The sequence below is a fragment of the Gossypium arboreum genome, chromosome 6, assembly GCF_025698485.1.
Source record: "Gossypium arboreum isolate Shixiya-1 chromosome 6, ASM2569848v2, whole genome shotgun sequence".
Classification (NCBI taxonomy): Eukaryota; Viridiplantae; Streptophyta; class Magnoliopsida; order Malvales; family Malvaceae; genus Gossypium; species Gossypium arboreum.
The window spans coordinates 22,061,082-22,084,860 of NC_069075.1; the positions used below are offsets into that span (position 1 = coordinate 22,061,082).

A 23,779-nucleotide genomic window follows, 5' to 3' on the forward strand; every position below is an offset into this window, starting at 1 on the left:
TACCTTATTTAAGTCCACAAGTTAGACATAGTTTGATCAACTACTTAACATATATGTAGCTACTATAGTTTGACATTATAAGTTTATTAAAACAAACTATTACTAGTCATTCTAATAGCTAGATTACAAGCATCATTCACATTTACATGCCAATATGGCCAATATATCCTATACATGCCATTACAACAATAATTGATTTGCCATATTGTACCGACATGGGCCGATGGATAGTGTGAGTGACCTCCGCCAAACTTCCAATCCAACAAGCTTCGGATTTACTCTAAAACAGGGAAATAAAACTAAGCATAAAATGTTTAGCGAGTTCGTATAACATGGTACTTAACTTACAATTCATTCTATTTTGAGGTAACTATGTAAGGCATATTCAATCAATTTGCCCTCAAGCCCTACACATATCTTCATTGCCCTTGTTAGTCATATAATCCATAATAACATCACAAACATATATGGCATCAACAACAATCAAGTTTCATGCATATATGCTTTCCACAACATGTATAAATCATCTTTTTATATTACAAGTATAATTTCATAATAGTTCATCTCAAGTTCAGATGATTTCATATCAGACCTTTACCCATATTACGCAAAATATCAAGGTCACGATTAATACACCCAAATTGTACAAGTCTATAATCAAGGATGTACATCACTACAGTAAAACTGACTTTTAGCAGCGTTTTTGTAGGCCTATAATAAGCGCCGCTAAAACTATTTGCGACGTTTTTACAAGCGCCGCAAAAAGCGCCGCTAAATTTTGCAGTGTTTATGTGAAAAAACGTCGTTATAGAACATGACTTTTAGCGGCGCTTTTCCCACAAACGCCGCTAAAGAACATGACCTTTAACAACGCTTTTCCCGCAAACGCCGCTAAAGAACATGACCTTTAGCGACGCTTTCTCCACAAACGCCGCTAAAGAATTTGACTTTTAATGTTGCTTTTCCAAAAACGACGCTAAAGAATTTGACTTTTAGCGACACTTTTCCAAAAACGCCACTAAAAGTCATTTTTTAAAGGTCATAAAAAATAAAAAAGAAATTAAAATATTATAAGAACGCCATAAATCCATTCTCATCCTTTCACCTGCTTAAGCAAATCCTTTAAAAATGTTATTATCAATACATACATCACTCCATTCTTTGGAAATTCATAAACAATAAGATCAATGTTTTTCACTATATCTCATGCAGCAAGTCAAATTGCCTTTGCTTACATAAGATTCCTTTAAAATTCAAACTAGTTCATATCAACTTGCTCAAGTGGTATGTATGAATTGCAAGATCAACACCTTATTTGAACTTACAATTCTAGGAAAGCATAAAATGCAATTCCATGAGCGTGCATTTAAAGTGGCAGAAAAAATTTACTGATTACAGTGCAGTCTAAGCTCCAAATATAGCTCTTGTGTGTCGCTTGATTCTGAATTCTGACGCTCGATCCCAATGAGTTGCTGCGATGTTTCTTGCTCCTTGAATGTGAATCTTGTAAGAATGTAAGGAACTAAAACAAGTTAAATTTTAAAACACAATCATCACATGGCACATAAACTAAATTTTAGCAACTAAACAATTCATTTGCAGTACTTAAAAACTTCAATTTACAACATTTAAACAATTCAATTTGCAGCACTTTAACACTTCAATTTACAACAATTAAACATTTCAATTTGTAGCACTTTAATATCTCAATTAACAACATTTATACTCCTCAATTACAGCGTTAAAACATCTCAATTTCTAGCAACTAAACACTTCAATTTGTAGTACTTAAACACTTCAATTGAAAACATTTAAACACTTCAATTTACAACATTCAAACACTTCAATGTGCAGCACTTTAACATCTCAATTAACAATATTTATACACCTCAATTACAGCGATAAAACATCTCAATTTCCAGCAACTAAACACTTCAATTTGCAGTACTTAAATACTTCAATTTACAACATTTAAACACTTCAATTTACAGCATTTAAACACTTCAATTTGCAGCACTTTAACACTTCAATTTGCAGCAATTTAACATCTTAATTAACAACATTTATACACCTCAATTACAGCGATAAAACATCTCAATTTCCAGCAACTAAACACTTCAATTTGCAGTACTTAAACACTTCAATTTACAACATTTAAGCACTTCAATTTACAGCATTTAAACACTTCAATTTACAACATTTAACACTTCAATTTGCAGCACTTTAACACTTCAATTTGCAGCACTTTAACATCTCAATTAACTACATTTATACACCTCAATTACAGCGATAAAGCATCTCAATTTCCAGCAACTAAACACTTCAATTTGCAGTACTTAAACACTTCAATTTACAACATTTAAGCACTTCAATTTACAGCATTTAAATAATTCAATTTACAGCATTTAACACTTCAATTTGCAGCACTTTAACACTTCAATTTACAGCATTTAAACACTTCAATTTGCTGCACTTTAACATCTCAATTACCAACATTTATACACCTCAATTAACATCTCAATTTCCAGCAACTAAACACTTCATTAGTGATGCACTAGCAGGTTAATTAGAGCCTGAAATTGCTTCATTAAAAATTATAAAATATACTTCAAACATTTTACTTTAGAAATTGAGGGTAGTAAGCAGTTTATTAAAAAATTAAAAAAAATTATATAAGATTTTTATTATAAAATATTTAATAAAAAGGTAAAATTACAAATAATTATTATTAAAATTAAATGAATATAATGAAACTTAACCAAACCAAGAGTTATTGATTCATTGAAGTTATCAAAACCTAAATAGTTTTGTTTTTAATTTACGACAACATTAAACTGATTATTTTACTACAAGTAAGATACTGGTAATTGATTATGTTGACTAAATGCCATTTGAAACATAAGTATGATGACACAGTAGCAGCAGAGATATGAATATAAACATGCAAACAGATGCATGTAAGCCTGCAAACAAACACATCAAGAACATGCACATGTCCATTAAAAGGTCATATTTCTTTTTCTTTCTTACAACAAGGAAAAATGTCAAATCTATTTAAAAGGAACAAAATTAACAAGACGACAGTCAGAGATAAAGAGAACAAACAATTTAAACAAGAGCAAACTCAATTATCAATCTAAATACAAAAGTAGAAGTTATCAATGCTTGCTTGGATCAAAGTCATCTATGAACTATGATTACCATTTTTCCTACAGCCATACAGACAACACACACCAAAAAAGAAAAACAACAATATATTTAAAAAAACAAAGTTAAGAATAGATGTTGTAGATCCATGGGTGACACCATATTCATCTGCAAAATATGGAATAGCTTTGTTCTTTTTCCCCTTTTTTTATTACTATTAGTATCCACTAGAGGACCGGTGGTAGCATAGCAATATTAGTTTTTTTTTAATATATAAATAAACAAAAAAATAAGATCATAATGTTTTGTATAACCTAAGATCAGAGAAATGTTTATGGCGCATACCTGAACTTTGCATCATTCTTAGGAATTGAAGGTAGCCTAGTCAGCCTTCTGGTAGAAACACTTCCTCCAAGTTTTAAGTGATAATGATATATCTTATTATCACTAATGCCTGCAGCCAGACACAAAATTGACTTTATTAAATACATAACGAAGAATTTAACAGAAGGGACACACACACACACACACATATCCATGTATATATATTTATATTGTTTAATATGCTCTAACTGACAGAATAAATGGACAAATTTTAATATTAAAAAGAAAAGAAAAGAAGCATGCCTCTTGACACCATTTCAGGCACTATAATAAGTTGTTCATCCAAATGAATTATTTAAATTTTAGATCATAAATACATATTAAAAAGCGTAGTAAACTTAAAGCAGAATTGAGTCATTCACAACCCTGTATTATCGCCTACACGTCAAGTAGCTAACAACTGACAGGCAATACGCATAGCGTAGTGGTAACCACGTTAATCCTCCAAAAAAGAGATCCCTGGTTATCAATAAGTAAACATGCAAGAGCATCAATTCATTTGCACAAACATTAAAAAAAACAATCATTCAAATCATATGTATATGCAAATTGAAACTTTTTTCCTTGTTAGTATATAAAAAACCAATTAAAACAAGATACTAATTTAAATATTTATACAAAAAAAATGATAAAAGACATTTAAAGCATAATGGAAGAATAAAAATAATGTAAAAGCATCTTATTACATTCTCACAACAAAGCAAAAACTTGAAGAAAAATGATTAATTTGAATATCTTTTAACTCTTTCATGAAAGATGATATTTTACCTTTGGTTATTTATGATAATAATATGCATCTCTTCACATGAACACCAATAAAATCACAAAAATTTCTTCCTAATAGAAGAAAGAAAGATATCTTAATCAAAACTAAAAATTGGCATTGGTTCTGCCACTAACCATTAATCCTTTCCTCATGAAAAAAAATGAAAAAATGTCGCAGTTATCTTTCAGTACAATATCTATAGTGTTGGATTCCAAAGGGGAAAAAGTATCTTTTGAGTTTCATCTTTAACCTCTGCAGCTTCGATTGGATTTTTTCTGTTAATACAAGAGAAAGATCTTAAGACATTTTTGCTTGACTATACCCCTAATTTAGACAAAGAATGTTGGAAAAATTAGTCACGAAATTAGCACAAACTATACATACCTGATGCATCTTCTTTTCTGCACAAAGTCCATCTGCACAAGCTGGGAAAATAAAAAAAAATATCACACAAAATTATACCTAATATTATCAATGAAAAAAACAGTCATTAAAGTAAGAAAATTTTATCTTTCTGACAGTGAATTTTTTTAAAAAAAATTGCAAGAGAAATTAAGATATATTGTCAATCTCGTTTGCAGAGCTTAAAAATTTAAGATCTGTTTAAAACAGTTGACATACTTCAATCTCTAGGTTCTTCTCAATCTCCACTGTTTTCTCCATCTGAAAAACCAGCAAGGCAAAACTAATGGCATTAGCTGATGCTCTGTTTCATATTTTGTATTTACTATATGGTATTACAGTGTTCTAGCCTCTAAAACCCTCCACTATATAAACATAATAAGGAAAAAAAAGAAAACACAGGAAAATGATAAAAACCTTTTGTAATGCAATTCGAGCAGCTTCTCTTTCTCTTTCCCGTTGCTTTTTCAGCTTAACCTCTGCCTTCATTTTTGCTGCTGCTTCAGTAACTAAGATTTAAGCTTCAATCTTTGCCTTTTTTTGTGAAGGTTCAATCATCATCTATAAGATCTCAAGGCACACTATTGCCTCACAAATACTTAACCAACTTAAAACTACTACTACTAATAGGAACTGGTCCCTGCATGCACTAGAAGGACTAATATTCCTAATCACTCAAAACATATCTCAAATTACCATTAAATATAGATATATATCAAGCCAACCAAACAAATCATTTCATTTCTTTCATTCAAGGATAACCTAAAGATATAAACACACTAGCACATCAAACATGAAAGAAAGCAAAACTGTGGAATTTGGTTTCAAATTTATTATCGTATAGGAAGGCACATATTGCATCATCCTGATAAGATTGAAATGGTAGACACAAGTAAGAAAACAAGCTAAGTTTTTTAACAGTTCATAGATTAAAGCAGTTTAAAATCTATAATGGCAAGTAAAAGAATTTAAGTGAACAAGTTATTTGATAGAGAGCTTCACTTCATCTTTTTAATTCCATTTGATGAGAGTATTAGAAGACCTTTTCGTTGTTAGCAGTCAAAATAAAACTTTACATGATCCAGTAGTGCCTTCTTCTGAGCTTTCAGAATAGTGTCTGCAAAACGACGTTTCAGCATTGCAGCACGGAGAGCCTTCTTTGGTGAAATTGGCACATCAAAAGTAGGAGTTGGCAATCCTAATCAAATGATAGAAAACAATATAAATCAAAATCAAAGGAACCCTATTTAGTTTCAGAGATTTACCTCACCAAAATATTTGTATGATTTCTATAACTAAATGATATACCATGGCCTAAGAACATCATATTGAATGACCCACCAACAACATTCTCTTCAATCTCAATCCTGCAAATTAAAGAAATTAAATGAAGTTAAAGCCAAAAACTTTGACCAAAATTAATGAAAAATATAAAAACCCAATTTGAAACAAAACAATTCAGCCTTAAAACAAGTGTATACAAACCTGAAATTTGACCCAGCTCTCTCCTTCAACCTTTCCAACTGTGCCTTAATATACTCTGCTGCTTCTCTCAAACCCTGACGCCCTTCCTATTGAACAACGAAAACCCATAATCACTAACATAAAGTCCTACTCTAGCACAGCAATAAATTTGAATTTTTCTTCCATTTCAGCTACCCCAGAGGTTACCTTCAATCTAAGCAATGAGAATAAACTAATAAGAATAGTAATGATTTAAAGCTATCCAGTAAAATTGAAAGGAAAAAAAAAAGAAAAAAGTATAGGACATGATGGAAAGAAAGCTAAAAGAGATAAGCCGTCGCACTTGACGACCATCGATTTCATGTGCTAAGACTCTGTGACATCCCTAATTTAACCCTAGTCGGGAAGTGGTTTCGGGACCGCTAAACCGAGTCACCGACATGTTCAAACGTAATATTTATTGTCTAGAATATGTGAAAATACATGTGTGAATTTTGAATTCTTTGATTTAGTTAATTTGATTGTGAATTGAAAGAAAAAGGACTCATGTGAAGGATTTAAATATATGTGGCTATTTTAAGAGGTTAATAAAGAATGAAGTAAAATAAATGGAGTTGCATGTCAAATACTCCATTTATTTTGGATAAGTGTTGACCATGACAAGTTATGGGCAAGGGAAACATGTTTCAAACATGTCTAGCTAATGGATTATGTAAGGAGGAATAAAAAAAGAAGCATGGGAAATAAACTAATGAAAAATTAAAGGAAGAAAACAAAGAAAAAAATGTGTCCATCATTCTCATGCATGACCGAAAAAAAAAAGGGGAGAAGGAAAAGGCTTCATACTTTGGTTCTTCTTAGCCGTGTAGAAGAGGAAAAGAGGAAGAAATTCAGCCACCTTGAGCTGGAAATTAAGGTAAGAATTCAAGTTAGCTCTTTAAATCTTAGCATGGTTTTAAGCTAGATTCTAAGCCCTTATTTAACCATGCCAAATCTTTGAAAAATTATGGTGATATGAACGTTTACCACGGTAGATGTTAAAGAAGATGGTGGAAATGTTGTACACATTTGATTAGTAAGTTAGATGGATGAAATTTGAACTAGTTATCAAGTTCTTTAGGTAACCCATGTTGAAATCTTGGTTTTTGAATAAGTGAGTTTTTCGGCTAGGGTAACTAACAAGGGTGATGATTGTTGTTTCATGCTAAATCTAGATGAACAATAGTTTAAGAGGAGCATTCGGCCATATTATGAGATTGTGATGTTAGTGCCGAATATGAAGATGATGAACTTGAATAAGAAATATTCGGCTAGCATGATAAGTATGGATTATCAAGTAGTTGAGATAATTGATGAGTGAAGTGGCTAATGGGGACCCTTAATGAAATTATGCTAAGGCCGAATGTATCAAATGCTAAATGTGCTTATATGTGTGTGTGTGTGTCATTAGTAGCTAATGGCATTCGGCATTGTTTAACTAAAATTAGAAATGAATGCTTGAAAGTTAAATATGGTCGCCCTAGTGACCAAATGCGTTAAAAGCTAATATATGGACAAATGATACGAATAAATTGACCTTTGAAATGTATATGGTTGCCGTGTGTATGTGTGTCGATTGAGAAGTAAATTTGTTTGATTTAGCTCAAGATCTTAAAGGAGGCGTCCAACAAGGGAAATCGAAGGTCATCGAGTAGCCGATTTGGAACTATTTTACCTAACACAAGGTAAGTCATTAAGCATATATTTGGTGTTGATTTAAATGATCATAATATATATGCAATTGTGTTTAATGAATTGATGTGTAAATGAAAATGTATGTGTATGGAATGATGCCATTGTTGAATGTATAAAGGCAGCAAAATGCATAAGGTATTGGTCACGGCACTAAGTGTGCGGGTATAAATGGACACGGTGACAAGATTGGCACTAAGTGTGCGGGTTTAAATTGTACAGCACTAAGTGTGCGAGTTTGATTCTATAGCACTAAGTGTGCGAGCTGAAAATATATAGCACTAAGTGTGCGGATTCACTATATGCTCTTGTATTACACTTGGCACTGAGTGTGCGACATTATCGAGTTAATCCGGACAGCGAATCGGGTAAGTACCTCGAGCTCATGACGAATAGAGAATACGTTCATGCTTGGGGTTGAATTTGGTAAGCCTTAAATCTATGTGATGATTGAAATTGTATGGTTGTGCTGGAAAATGAGTTAATGTGTAAAAATGTTTGATTATCTTGTTGTGTAGAATATGAAATGTGGATGTATGACTTGGTACGAGATTGGACCGAAAGGTCCGAGGTATTATGGTATAGACTCGATATGGACGAGTACCTAGCCTCATTTGTTGTACATGTAGTAGTAACTTTATCGGTGGATTAATGAATGCTTATGACTTCTCGAGTTGTAAACTCACTCGGTGTTTTCTTGTCACCCATTTTAGGTCTCTCGGACTCGTATTGTTTGCGTGATCGGGGCCGTCGTTGGAGTCATCACACCGGCTGAAATCTTGTGGTATTGTTTTTGTTGTTGAAGAACATTTGGCATGTATAGGCTATTATATTTTGTCGAATTGTGGGTTGTAAACTTTAAGCCATGTGAAAATGGCCTATGTGGTCGTCGAGTGGGATGCTAGAACCTATAGCCACGAGTCTTAGAAACTCTAATTTTGATAAGGTGGCCATAATTTGTGTCATGTATGATGGATGATTAAGGCCAAGGGAAAATTCATGAAATTGGCATAGTCTACTGCAGTAACTGTTGCGGACAGCAGCAGTGAGATGAGATTGAAAAATCACTAAAAATAGTAGAAGTAGAATTAAATAGTGATTAAATTATGTAACTGAACCTTGATGAATCTATTTTATATGGACGAAACAAAACGACCATATGAGCAGTATACTGAGAAATATTAAAGTTCTCGTGAGACAGGGCCAGAACGGTTTCTGGGTCCCCTGTCGCGACTTTGAAAATTTACCATAAATTATCCAGAAAGAATTAGGAGTCATGCCTTATATGTACAGATTCCATTTTGAGTCTAGTTTCATTATAAACAAACGGCACCAGTATTAAAGCCCTGTACAGAGAGATATCCAAGTTGTAACGCGCGAAGGTCAGAGCAGTCGATCCCTGTAACATGGGTGACTTTAACTAATAAACTGTACCAATTGGCCCAACCAAACCTTCTAAAAATAAATCCATGGATGGGTATATGAGTCTAAATTCAGGGAAAATTTACGAAACCAGTTTCCGAGTTTTGAAACTCGAGATATGATTTTTAAGGCGACGGTGACGCAGTTTGCCAGCTAGGCTGGAAATGTGAAAAATAGTCTGTGTGACACATGAGAGTTGGTCTTAGAACCCCTCGTGTCCGACTCTGGCGACGGTATCGGGGATGGGATGTTACAGACTCGAACATGCTCGATAGCTCTGGCTTCAGAGAAATGATCGAGAGGCGCGTCGATCCCCAAAGGCGTGATGAACTTGGTTGACATTACGGAGTGAACAAGGATGGACATGATACTGTAGAAATCAGAGTATTTTATACTAAATAGAACATAAATTAGAGTTTTTATATACAACCTATGGCACTACTTTAGGAAACTCTAAGTTAGGAAAGATACTAAATAGGAGATATGATCCCTTAAAATAAGGGATTTTAATAAAAAAAATATCTACAAAATATTCCTAAAATATTTACAGAATATTCCTACACTCCCCCTCAAGCTGGAGAATATACATTGTATAATCCCAGCTTGAATAAGAATTTATTAAACATTGGTTTTGGCAAAGCCTTGGTAAGAATGTCTGCAATCTGTCCTTCTGAAGGAATGTAAGAAAGAGTGGCTGTCTTTTTGTTGACTTGATCAGCAATAAAATGCCTATCAATTTCAACATGCTTTGTTCGGTCATGTTGAAGCTGGGTTCTTGGCAATCTGAATGGCGATTGATTATCACATAAAACTTCAAAGTGATCCTCCTGATTTGTGCCAAGTTCTTTTAGTAATTTAAGTAGCCAAATTCCTTCGCATATCCCCAAAGCTAGTGCTCTAAATTCACTTCAAGACTACTTCTTGAAACAACAGATTGTTTCTTACTTCTCCAAGTTGTAAGGTTACCCCAAACAAAAGTTCAGTACCCACTAGTGGATCTTCTTTTAGTGAGATCTCCAGCCCAACTAGAGTCTGTAAAAATCTTAACAGTTCATCTTGTGTCTTCTTAAACATTAAGCCGTGTCTGGAGTTTTCTTCAAGTACTTGAGAATTCTATTTGTCACGCCATATGCTCTTCAAGAGGATTAGTCATGTGTTGACTTATCACATTTACGGAAAAGTTATATCGGCCTTGTCAAGGATAAGTAGATTAGTTTCCCAACTAACCTTTGAAATTTCTCTCTGTCTACTAAGGACTCATCTTCTTTATTGAATCTCAAGTTTGCCTCCATTGGTGTATCAGTGGCTTACGACCAAGAAAACCGGTTTCTTTGAGTAAATCAAGTACATACTTTCTCTGGTTGATCACAAGTCCTTCTTTTGATCTTGCCACCTCCATTCCTAGGAAATACCTTAGCTTTCCCAAGTCCTTGGTTTCGAATTCCCTATTTAACAACTTCTTCAAATTGCTAATCTCTTCCTCATCATCTCCAGTAAGAATGATGTCATCCACATACACAATTAGGATAGCTTTCTTATTTGTAGAAGTTACCTTGATGAAAAGCGTATGATCGGCAAGGGACTGCTTGTAGCCATTTTGAAGAATGACTTTAGTGAACCTCTCGAACCAAGCTCTGGGTGATTGTTTTAACCCGTATAGAGACTTGTTGAGCTTGCTAACCTTGTTGCTACCTTCAATAGACTTTGAGCCAGGTGGCAATTGCATATAGACTTCTTCCTCAAGCTTGCCATTAAGAAATGCATTTTTTACATCAAGTTGGTGTAATTTCCAATCACAATTTACAGCCAAACTTAGGAGTACTCGAATAGTGTTAAGCTTTGCCACAGGTGCAAAAGTTTCTGTGAAGTCTATCCCATATGTTTGCGTGAAACCTCTGGCCACTAGTCTAGCTTTGTATCGTTGGATCGCCATTGGAGTTATACTTTACAGAAAGATCCATTTACAGCAGATGACCTTTTTTCCTTGAGGAAGGTCAGTAATGGTCCAAGTAGCATTTTCTCTAGTGCACAAATTTCCTCTTCATGACCCTTCTCCATTTTGGATCCTTTAGAGCTTCAACTATGCTTGTGGGAACTCGTTCTTTATCCAAAGTTGCTATAAATGCTTGAAAAGACGGCATCAATGAATTATAACCGATAAATTTTTCAATAGGATGCTTGGTGCCTTTGTCTAACCCCTTTTCTAATAGCAATAGGAAAGTCATCTAGAGTAGTGGACTTCTTGATTTCTTCTTTCATTTTAAGAATGGACCCAAATCCAATTCTCGGCAAGAATCGATTGCAAAACAGTCTCGTGGATATGTCTTCTTTTTCTTGTGTAGACACGAAGTTGTTTGGGTGGTGGTATTTTTGAAGATGTCAATTGGAGTAGGTGTATTTTCGGAAGAGTGTTTAAAGTGGGTGTAGGTGAATTAGTCATAGGTACTACAGGAGAATCAATGGGAGCATTCACAGGTGACAGATCTGCAGGTAATGGCGAACAAGATGGCAATTCTGAAGGTTGAGAATGAAGATTAGGAGGAGATACCTGTTATGGCTGAAAATCACTCCATGTTTCCCCTTGAATTTCAGCCTGAGTGAAATAGGAATCCTGCTCATAAAATGTTATATCCATAGTGGTGAAAAATCGTTTAGAAGGAGGATGATAGCATTTATAACCCTTCTTAAGTGAAGAATACCCAACCAATACACATTTTAAAGACTTAGGATCTAACTTGGACTTATTAGGAGCAATATTTTGGATAAAAACAATGCAGCCAAAAATCTTAAGTGGCGAATGGAGGAGATAGGCTTAAAATGAGGAAAGTCTTTGCAAAAATATAGATTGAGGCGTTTGAAATTTTAAAACCTTACTAGGCATCCGATTGATTAAATATGTGGCGATTAATAAGGCTTCCCCACAAATATTTAGGAACATTAGTGGTAAATAGAAGAGAACGAGTAACTTCAAGAAGGTGCCTATTTTTCTTTCGGCAATGCCGTTTTGTTGTGGGGTTCCAACACAAGAACTAATCGAACTATGCCCTTTTCCTTAAAAAATCACCTAAAGACCTAGCAAAAATTCACGCCATTATCGATTTAAAGAGCTGGATTTTAGACCCAAATTGAGTGAGAACCATGTTATAAAATTGCACAAAACACTAGCAGTTTCAAATTTATCTTTCACAAATAAGTCCAAGTTATCTCTTTGTGATCATCAATAAAAGTGATAAACCACTTACAATTATCAGCATTCTTCACCCGAGAAGGGCCCCAAATATCACTATGGATCAAAGCAAAAGGGTAAGAAGGCTTGTATGTAGAAGGAAAATAAGATGATTTAGTATGTTTGGCAAGAGAGCAAACTTTGCAAGAAAAAGAATTAGGCCTTTTATTAATGAATAGAGCAGGAAACAATTTTGCAAGGTATTGGAAACTAGGATGGCCTAAACGAAAGTGCCATAACATAACAGTATCAACTTTTCCTAAAGTGTTAAATGACTTGGAGATCTCGATTTTAGGAGAGGTAGGGAGGATGTAGAGACCATTATGCAAGCTAGCCTTACTAATCATCTACTTCGAGTTCAGTGCCTGCAAAGTACAATCACGATCATTAAAAATTACAGAGCAGTGCAAGTCTGTGGACAATTTACTAACAGAGATGAGATTACACGCCAGATTTGGTACAAAGAGAACATTTTTAAGTGCAATCTGTTCATTGAGAATAACGATTGCCATGTCCTCTATTTTGCACAAGGTACCATCACCGTTTTGTGACTTTACCAAAGGTATGGAAAAAATTGTGAAACAATGCCTTGTTACCAGTCATATGATCCGTAGCACCAGAATCGAGGATCCAATTAGGAGTCAACTGGGAGGAGAAAAATGTAGTAGAAGAAAGGTTACCATCTGGATCTTTTATGACCAGATTACCCTCACAAGACCCCTGAAACTTTCCAAATAGTTTTTGAAGTTCAGCAATCTGTTCTTTAGTGAAACTAGTGACAAAGGTGGCAACAAGGCTTGATTTATTATCTCGATAGTGCTTGGACTTCCAGTCCTGAGGCTTACCATGAAGCTTCCAACACTTCTCCTTAGAGTGGCCGGGCTTTTTGCAATGATTACACCAAGGTCTCCCCCGTTTGGAAGAGGGAGATGATTGATGGGTCAGTAAGGCAGATCTTTCAGAAGTGGAATATGGTTCATCAGACAGCATCACACGCCTTCGGCTTTCTTCCTTCTTGACCATAGAGAAAGCCTCTCGAAGGGAGGGAAGAGGAGAAATAGCCAGGACCCTGCCGCGAACCTCGTCTAGGTCTTTATTTAAGCCTTGGAGAAATTGAAAAAGTCTTCGTTGAGTAACAATTTGCTGATAAAGAGCAACATCTCTTGGATCTACCCAATCATAATGTGCATACAAATCTAATTGTTGCCAAAGAGCGATAAGGGTATTGTAGTAGAGAGTAATGAGCATGGTTCCTTGTTTAAGGGTGGTGCTTGATCTTCAACATGATATAATTTAGCAATGTTATCCGTTCTAGAGTAGGTTTCATGATTGCACTCCAAATTTCAGCGGTACGTGGTGTAAAGAAGAAAGTTTCGCTTATACTCGAGGTCATGGAATTAAGGAGCCAAGTCATAACGACCATTGTCATGCATCCACTTAGCAAAACCAGCATCGATTCTGATGAGGCTTCTTGATTTCACCAAGAACGTAGTCCAATCTTTCTCGCCCAAGAGAAAAATCTTAACCGATTGGGACCATTCAAGAAAATTGTTGCCATTCAATCGATGGCGGTGATAGTCGAACTAGACGAATCGATGGAGCATCGGAACCGAAAAATTTTCGGATTTGAAGTAATCTCCAAGTAGGAGAAGGAGTTTGGACATGGTCTAGGTTGAAAAAGAAATCGTAACCTAAGCGATACCATGTAGAAATCGAGTGTTTTATACTAAATAGAACATAAATCGAGTTTTATATACAACCTATGACACTACTTTAGGAAACTCTAAGTTAGGAAAGATACTAAATAGGAGATATGATCCCTTAAAATAAGGGATTTTAATATCTACAAAATATTCCAAAAATATTTACAGAATATTCCTACAGATACCATACATGACCGCCAATGAGAAGAGGAATTTAAACCCCGAAACATCTATGCCATCGAGCTTTAGCGCCATTACCTAAACCAAAAAGAAAACCCAAAGTGAACTTCACAAAGAAGATTACCTTCCCTTGTTTTTACCTCAAAAGAAAGCACAGAAAAGTCAAAAGAAGGGTGTATAATGGAGAAGGGAAAGAGAGATGGATGAAGTTAAAGGAAAGTGTAGAAGAAAGTAGCTGGGGGTGGTTTTGTTTTGTTTTGTTTGTATTTTTTCAACACAGCAAAGCAGAAAAGAGAGTCAGGAAACTTGAAGAAATGCATCTGTAGGTACCTGGGCTCAATGGTGGCTTGGCATAGATAGACCCCTGGGAACAGCCACACTACCACTATCACTACCGGTGCTATCAGACACATTGCAAATTAGCTTCAATAAAGAGCCCTAAAGCAGAAAGCATATTCTGCCATTTCATACCTTTTTGTAAGCTTTTTCCTGCCAATTCGCTCACACAGTTCTTCGCTCTGCTTTGCGTCTAAAAACATTTTGTGCTTTTTTTCAGTTTCTTATTTTCTTTTGTTTCAGATCGAGAGAAGAAGAGTAGCTAAATTTTATTTGGGGATTTAGTGCGAGCGACATAGATGAGAAAAAGAGGGAATAACGAGCAGGTAACCAAAAGTTATTTTCTTGGGAGTGAGAGGGATTTTGATTTCCCTTTTTTTGGGGTAAAATAATTTTTCTATTTTTTAAAAAATTTTGTGCTGAAATTATTATTTTTAGAATTTTTTAATTTTGAATATTAAACTTTTTAACTGAAATATAGATTAAAATATTTAATATTAAATTTTTAAGTTTTATTTTTATTTTTATTTTTTATTTTTAATTTTAAATTTTTTTGAAGATTTTTATAGTTTTAAATTATCATATAAAATAGAAAAGGAAACTTTAATGAAATAAAATGAAATCGAAGAATTAAAAAATACAAAATAACACAACAATACAAGAATTATTCTTTTAAGTATGGTCTGTATTAGTTGTTTAGATTTTTATATAAATGGCATTTAATTAAATGTATACACCTAAATTTTGATAGAGATACATCTCGAATTATATATGAATTTCGGTTTAATGTGTAATTGTAGACTAAAATTTTAATTGTGGTTTAAATGTATAGTTGAAACTTTAATTTTGATTTAATCATACACATTTTAAAAATTAAATACATCAATATATTTTTATATTGAGTAAATATAAATATTTTTATATCAATAATTGTGATAATAATTTACAAGAATTGGATCAAATTAAAGTTCATGTATACAATTGCACACTAAACCATTGTTCATGTATGCTTTTGGGATTTAACCCATTTTGATATATATTTTTAAAAATAATAACTTATATTTATCTTATTTAGGTTTATGTTATAAAAAATCCAAGATACACAAGTTAAGGGTTCATCATATTTACCCTAAACACTAAAAATAAACCTCAAACACCAAACCCCAAACTCCAAACCATAAATCATAGACCATAAACCTATACCATAAACCCTAAATATATATGTATTACAAGGGACAAAAGTAATTAAAAAAGAATCTTATTGCTTACCTAAACCCTAAAATAAATTAATTTTTTGTCACTTTATCAAAAACCCTAACCCTTAAACTTTAATATCCTAACCCTTAAAATCATGAACAGTACTAAGATCCTAACTATAAAACAATAAATCATAAACCCTAAACTCTAAACCATAAACCCTAAAATCAAAATTCCAATCACAAATTAATAAACATTATATCATAAACCCTAAAACCCCAAACCATAGACATTAAACCTTAAATTCTAAACCCCCTAAACCTTAAATCATAAACATAATCTCTAAACCCTAAAAACCTTACACTTAACCCCTAACCCCTAAGCCTTAAACCCCAACTCTTAAACCATAAACCATAATTCCTAAACTCATAATCCATAAACCTTAAAATATTTAACATATAGATTAAAAAACATTCAGTCATATACAAAAAATCTTTAAATTTATTTTAAATAATAGTATTTTCATTTTTTTCATTTTTAACAAATATTTTTCTATGTTTTTACTTTCAAATTTTTTTTACGTGTCATTATTTTTTCTGAAGAATTTAAATATCCAATTAAAAATAAATTGTATTTTAATATAAATAAACCAGTTAAACTATAAATAGACGGATGAAATGTTTTGCGGCGTTTTTCAAAAAGCACCACTAAAACTCGACCTATAGCTGTGTTTTTACAAAAGCACCGCTAAAGCCACTAAAAGCTTAATACAAAACGACGACATTTTTCAAAATTCTTTTGCGGCGTTTTTTAAAAGCGCTGCTAAAGCCACTAAAGGCTCAATACAAAACGACGGCGTTGTGTTAAATTTTTTGCGGCGTTTTTTGAAAAGCTCCGCTAAAGATCAAGCATTAGCGGCGTTTTTTAAAAAGCGCTGCAAATACTTAATCTTTAGCGACACTTTTCAAAAAACGCCGCTAAAGTCGCTGAAGCTCAGTTAAAACGACAGCGTTGAGCATAAGTATTGTGGCATTTTTTTAAAAATATAGCAGCGTTTTTTAAAAAGTGCCGCTAATGTTCGTTCTTTAGTGGCGTTTTTTGAAAAGCGCTGCTAATGCTCGTTCTTTAGCAGCATTTTTCATTCAAACGCCGCTAAAAATACCGCTAAAAACCTGTTTTGCTGTAGTGCATGCTCATCAAATAAATTCCATGTACAATATCATCATTTCTTATTTCCATATAGCAATTATCACGTGTCATCATTTTCATGTATTTAAGGTCAATATGTGTAATAACTCATTTCTTATTCTTATCTTCTCATGTCAAGAACTTTTACCCATTAAATTTATCTGAAATATCATGGATACACAGGTAGTACACTCGTTGTGTACAAATCAGGATTCATTAATTCATATTCAATGGTACCTATAAGGTATTATTTCAAGCAGTACACTCTCGAGCCACACATGTATACAACAGGATTACCAGTCTAGGCTAAATCCTTTTTATGACATGCTCTAAGGAGTTTAATCTAGATTACCCGTCCGGGCTAAATCCAATCCATAACATATGCTCGAAAGGACTTATATCAAGATTACCCGTCCAAGCTGAATCCATTCTGTAATGAGGTCAATAAGATTACTCGTCCGAGCTAAATCCCGTTAGCAACAAATGCAGTACCTTATTCATTTCAGGAAATCACATATCCATCGATTTTACATTTATTCAACCGAGATTTAAAAAATTTTCAGGTATTATCAGGCATGTGATTATTTCATACATCCATTACATTCATATAATTAGAGTAAACACATTCCACATTCATTTCAAGAATATAAGTAACATTTTTATCATTTATCCTTTATCGGGCATTATCGTTGATCGGGCTTTGTCAGGTATATTTTCAATGTCATATACATATAAGATACTTATACAATTCACAAACACAACATCTAATTCAAGCATATAAAATACGCAATTTAGTTACACGAACTTATCTCGACAAATGTTCGTGTACGAAAAATCTACTAATTCGACATTTTCCTCTTTTCCTCGTTCTCGCTCTGAATTTGGTCTATCCGGATCTATACAAGTAAATTTAACATCAATTTATCATATTCCATATTCAAGTGGACTAAATTTTCATCTCAAGAAAAATTACCATTTTGCCCCTAACTTTTTCATAAGTTCCTATTTCGTCCCTAGGCTCGGAAAATGAAATTCATGCAATTTACTCCCTATTCCAAGCCTAACCAAAATTTTAACATAGAATTTACATCACATATATTCTATAAATTTTATAATTTTTCATCAATTTTCACCACTTTGCATTTTAGTCCCTAAATCATGTTTTCATCAAAAATCACTTTGTAAAAGTTGTTTATCTATCAACAACCTTTCATTTTCTACCATAAGTTTCTAATTTTCAGCATATTCATCCATGACCCAAATTTCATACATTGATAACTTTTCAAATTAATCCCCCAAATAGATAGATTAAGCTATCCCGGTTTGAAAAATATCAAAATTTCTAAATCAGGCCAAGGAAACTTACCCAATTTGGCCATGAAAGTTTCTTCTCTCTCCCCTAGGGTTTCCATATATTTTTGGGGAAGAATATGATAAAAAAAAGATGATATTTCTTTTTTTATCATCTTTTAATTAATTAAATTATTTCATTTTCCAATTTAGCCCTAGCCCTTTTTCTAAATTTCCATGGATGAGTCACCAAAATGTAACAGCCCGATTTTGGGCCTAGTTGGAACAGTAGTTTCGGAACCACTATTCTGGGGCCAGAGAAATTATTTTTAATGATATTTTATGTGTTATAGCATGATTATATGAGTGCATGAAAGTTTTGGTGAAATAATTTTAGCGATTTCATGCTTAATTGGGAAAAAGGACTAAATCGCGTAAAGGGAAAAAGTTTTATTTTGCTAGCTAAATATATTAAATAGCTAGAGAACTAAAATTTGGGGTGTTTAAAATAAAAATAGACCCTAAATAGGGTGCTAGGCTGGCCATAGAGAGAAAGAGTTTTAAAAGTCAAAGTTGTGGGTATTAGGTAGCTTATTTGGCATTAAAATAAAACAAAAAGAAAAAGATGTCAGCTTTTCATCTTTCTTCCTTCCCCCACCGAAAATACTAGCAAAATAGGGGTTTTAAAAGCTCAAAATTTCAGCAACTTCCATCCCTTGCAAGTAAGTGATTTTGATGATCATTTTTGTTGATTTTTTTTGTTTTTGGGACCCTTGTAGCATGAACTAGCTAATGGGAAGACTATTTTGTGAAATGGTTGATAGTCTAGGGATTTTCCATGAAAGGATTTATGTTGTTTGCTGAATTTTTATGGAAGAAAATGAGTCTTGGTTGTGAAATAAACAACTTTTTTGTGTAATAAACAACTTTTGTGGAAGGATTTTCATGGAAAACACCTAAAAGGGCAATTTTGTAAAAGTTATAAAATAGGTTGTAATTGTGTGAAATAGTGGAAATTTGGGGTTTTCATAAGAGTAATAATTGATCGATTAGGCTTGGATAATAGAGAAATTTGATAAAAAATGATTTTCGGGCCTAAGGGTAAAATGGTCATTTTGTGAAAGTCTAGGGGCAAAATGGTCATTTTGCCAAAAATGTGATTTTTGATTTTCAAAATTTATTTGGTGATTAAATGAGTGAATTTCATCATGTTAGATCAAGAAAATCGAGATTTGGGCTTAAATCGAGAAAGCGCGTGGGTAAAGACAAAAAGAGAATAATTACCTGAAATTGCATTTGAGGTAAGTCCGTCTGATTAAATGAGAATGATATTTATGCCATTGTTATTATACTTGAAAATATATCTTGCCATGATTGTGTTAAAGTTTATGTTGATGATATTGTATATGAGAAAGTGATGTCAAATGTAAATAACATTCATGTGTTGATTGAATGCTTAGAGATTTGATGGAATATGATATTCCATTGAAACGAGTAAGTTGTATGTAAATAATACAACTACATTGTTATTATATGTGTTCAAATTGATATAGCATGAACTACTTGGTTGTGGAAATGATTATGTATGATGAATATTGAGATAGTAGAATTCCCGTTTGAACCTTAAGAAATAATTCAGATATTCATGCCATGACATTCGAGTTCTTTGTGTGCTAGTGTAAGACCATGTCTGGGACATGGCATCGGCATTGAAACAAGAGCTAGTGTAAAACATGTCTGGGACATGCATCGGCCTCAAGATGTAAGCCAGTGTAAGACATGTCTGGGACATGCATCAGCTACGAGATGTGTCAGTGTAAGACCATGTCTGGGACATGGTGTCGGCCTCGATTTCGATAGTCAGTGTAAGACCATGTCTAGGACATGGTATCGGCAACCCTATGTTTGAGGCTTAATGAATATCCGATAGCTTTCTAAATGGTTCAACTGTAAGAGTTACAATTTAAGCTAAATGAAAAATGTTATGACCATATTGTGAGTGGTACCGGTACTTACATGAAATTGATGAGATGTGAATTCAATTCATGTTATATGATTAGTAAGGAATGAATATGAGCATGTTGAGTAACACAGTCATGTATGCCAAGCTCATGAGAAATGATTTCAGTTTATGATGCACATTTTGTGAAGATGTAAATAGGTAATTCATGCTTATGAGAATGACTTTGTGATGACCTTGTAATTATAGGTCTATACTTATGATGTATGAATATGTAACCTTACCAATGTTGGGGTGATAAACTTAGTATCGTTAATTTACACTAAAGCAGTTTTGGATAGCAGCCATAGTCTGACTTTGAAAATCCACCAAAAATTGTGGAAATTGAGTTAGAGGCTGAATAAAATATTTAAATTGTTGTGAGACAGAGTCAGAATGACTTTGAAATCCCCTGTTCTGATTTGAGAAAATCATTGGAAATTTTACAAAAATATTTATGAGTTACAATTTATATTCTTAGAATTCTTAATGAGTCTATTTTCAAAAGAAATAGACGGGAACATCATCCGAGTCTCGTATTATGAGATAATTAATTTTTAGTGAAGAGGGGTCAGAACTGTCAAACAGCAAAAAAGGGTAACTTTAAGGAATAAAATGTACTAATTGGATTAACCAAAAATTATGAAAATTTTATGGTAAGAATATATGTGAGTCTAGTTTCAGGAAAAATTAGCGGAACTTAATTTGGAGTTCCGTAGCTCCAGATATAAATAATTTAATTACTGTGACTCAAGAAAACAGCTTGACTGGAACATGAGTAAAAATGCAAATAGGGTTGTATTACCATGAGAAGCAAGTTGATAAATTACTTATTATTTTCATACAGTCTTACTAAGCTATAAATCTTACTCCCTTCCTTTCCTTTCCTTTAGTGTTTTTAGGTTAGCTCGGGGTTGGAGATCATCGGAGGCAGCATCACATTATCAAGTCGCTACCTTTAGAATAATGAAGTATATATTAGAAATTTTAAGTGAGTCGCATGTATAGGGATCTAGTTGATTCACATGTATTATTTTGCTTTGGCCAAATGTGTTGGCTATATTGAGTTATATGTATATGGCCATGAGATATGTCTCATATTGATTATGGCTTGTAAGCCTAGCTATTCATGTCATGTCTAATGTTTATAAGGTGATTATGTTTGTTTGCCATGCATGGTTAGTAATATGACATGTGTGTTGGATGTATGCTCTATGACCAATTGAGGTGGTCATAGCCATGTAGTAATCGCACGTTATAAACACAACGTGATAATGATTAAACTTGAATGCTTGATAGATAAGTTGGTAACCATAGTATAATGGTAAAACTGGTCATCAAAATGAGAAGTCTTATGAATGTGAAATAAGGAATCTAGACTTGGTATTGCATGAGTAGATGCATTACTTGTAAGAGGACATGTTAATGTTAAGGATTTGTATTAATAAAGAGTGTTCAATAACTAAAATGATGCCATGATTTGCGATTTTGATGTGCATAAGGTTGTAAGAGATTATGGGTAACACGAAGGCTTGGAAAATAGCCTAAGTGTTGGCCACACAGGCTGAGACACGGTCTTGTGTCTCAACCGTGTGAAGGACACGGCCTGAAGACACGGGCGTATGGCCCAGCCGTGCGGTTCAATGTGCATGCTAATGTCATAAACAGAAAGTTACACAGCCTGAGGACACGGGCGTGTCCCTATGTCTATACGGGCGTGTGACCCTGTTTCATGGGAAAACTTTCTAAGTTTTCCTGAAACTTCTCAAAGTTCTCGGTTTAGTCCCGAATCAATTCCGATGAATGTTTTGGGCTTTGTAGACCCAAATAAGGGATGACATGCATGTGTTTGAAAGGTTTTAAATTAAAAGAGATTTAATGGCCCGGTTTTTGCATGAATGTATATATTTAAGTCCGTTAATGCCTCGTACCCAGTTCCGGCGTCGGACATGGGTAAGGGGTGTTACACCAAAATATCTACATACTTTATTTAATGGTCTAATTACCATATAAGGACCTCAAATTTTGAATTCCATAGCTATTTAATCCTTATAGCTACTAGAATTCAACTTTTGCATTTTATGCGATTTGGTCCTTCTCGTAATTAAGCACATAATCGATAAAATTTTCTTATCAAAATTTTCACATGACATTTAATAAAATAAAAATAAATTTATTTTCGGTCAGATTTGTGGTCCCGAGACTATTGTTCCAATTTCACCGAAATTAGGCTGTTACAGGTGGTGTGTAGTTTTGTTTTGTAACCAACTTTTGTAATAATTTACATCTTTCGATCTATCTATATTTTATGAGAATTGTCACCTATTCCCAAGAGATATGCTAAGTTTAAATGAGTAAAAGTTTATGAGACTATCTTTACACGTATACGCCAAACTGCATCGGATGATGTTTGAATGCTACTAATGAAATAGAAACTTTTATATATGAAAAAGCTACTTTTGTGTTTTGAGTAAAATTGTTAACATTTATAAAGCTTCCGTCGAAAGTTCGTTTTCAATTATGTTTTATATTACGCGGTGCATCACTGATTTGATTGTTTTGTCATTCAAAATTTTAGGTTAACGCCCCAGTTTAGAGAGTATACGTCAAAACCTCTAAAAAAATAATTAATCAAGTTTAAGCCTTCTTTCAATGTAACGCCTCAATCCGCCAGTTGAGGATCAAGGTTTTATAGTAATAATTCATTTTATTTTTATACGATAACAACGCAATTCAAATTTATCTTATAAAAACATAAATTATATATATTTAACAAAGTTATTTTATATAAAATAATTAACGTGCTTATTGTATGTAAAATTTATTATTCTATAATATTATATGAATTAACGAAAATATCTTTTATTGTTCATTATTATATTATATTTACAATTAAATAAATTTTAATCTTTCTCATTAAGTTTATACACCTAATACTTATATTCTAAAATATTTATTCAAAAACTCAAATATATTATACTAAGCTCAAACCCAAATAATATACTCATTGTTACCCAAACTCAAAATAAATAATTATAGCTCAAATCTTAAGTCCAAAGTATAAAATAAAATAAACCTAATACCCAAATACAATTTGTAAATGTTAAAGTTCAATTCAACATTTAATTTAATAAAAATAATATTTTATTAAGATATAAATTTTTAATAATACTTTATACATTGCAAGTTATAATTATAAACATGTATTTTAAGATACTAAATTATACACAACTATTGATGTTATATCTTTTATTATAATCTATAAATAATAATGTTATACAAATATTAAAACTTATAAAATATATTATTTCATTATATAATACTATACCACATATTATAATAGT

At 33.1% G+C, this 23,779-nt stretch overlaps 1 long non-coding RNA gene across 12 annotated transcripts; it reads right to left on the reverse strand.

Annotated features, from left to right (window-relative positions):
• Window positions 1–1,099: 1,099 nt before the first annotated feature.
• LOC108486803 (uncharacterized) lies at window positions 1,100–6,667 on the reverse strand. Of its 12 annotated transcripts, none has more exons than XR_008284066.1 (10): window positions 6,507–6,667; window positions 6,185–6,270; window positions 6,008–6,066; window positions 5,117–5,897; window positions 4,919–4,960; window positions 4,682–4,722; window positions 4,548–4,572; window positions 3,897–3,990; window positions 3,493–3,601; window positions 1,100–1,503 (listed from the first exon to the last, which is right to left on the reverse strand). It is a non-coding gene; the product is annotated as an uncharacterized LOC108486803 (long non-coding RNA). The 12 variants fall into 12 exon arrangements; XR_008284067.1 differs by lacking the exon at window positions 6,507–6,667 and adding an exon at window positions 6,371–6,504; XR_008284070.1 differs by lacking the exon at window positions 6,507–6,667 and having other exon boundaries at window positions 5,117–5,196; window positions 5,776–5,897; window positions 6,185–6,500.
• Window positions 6,668–23,779: the final 17,112 nt, after the last annotated feature.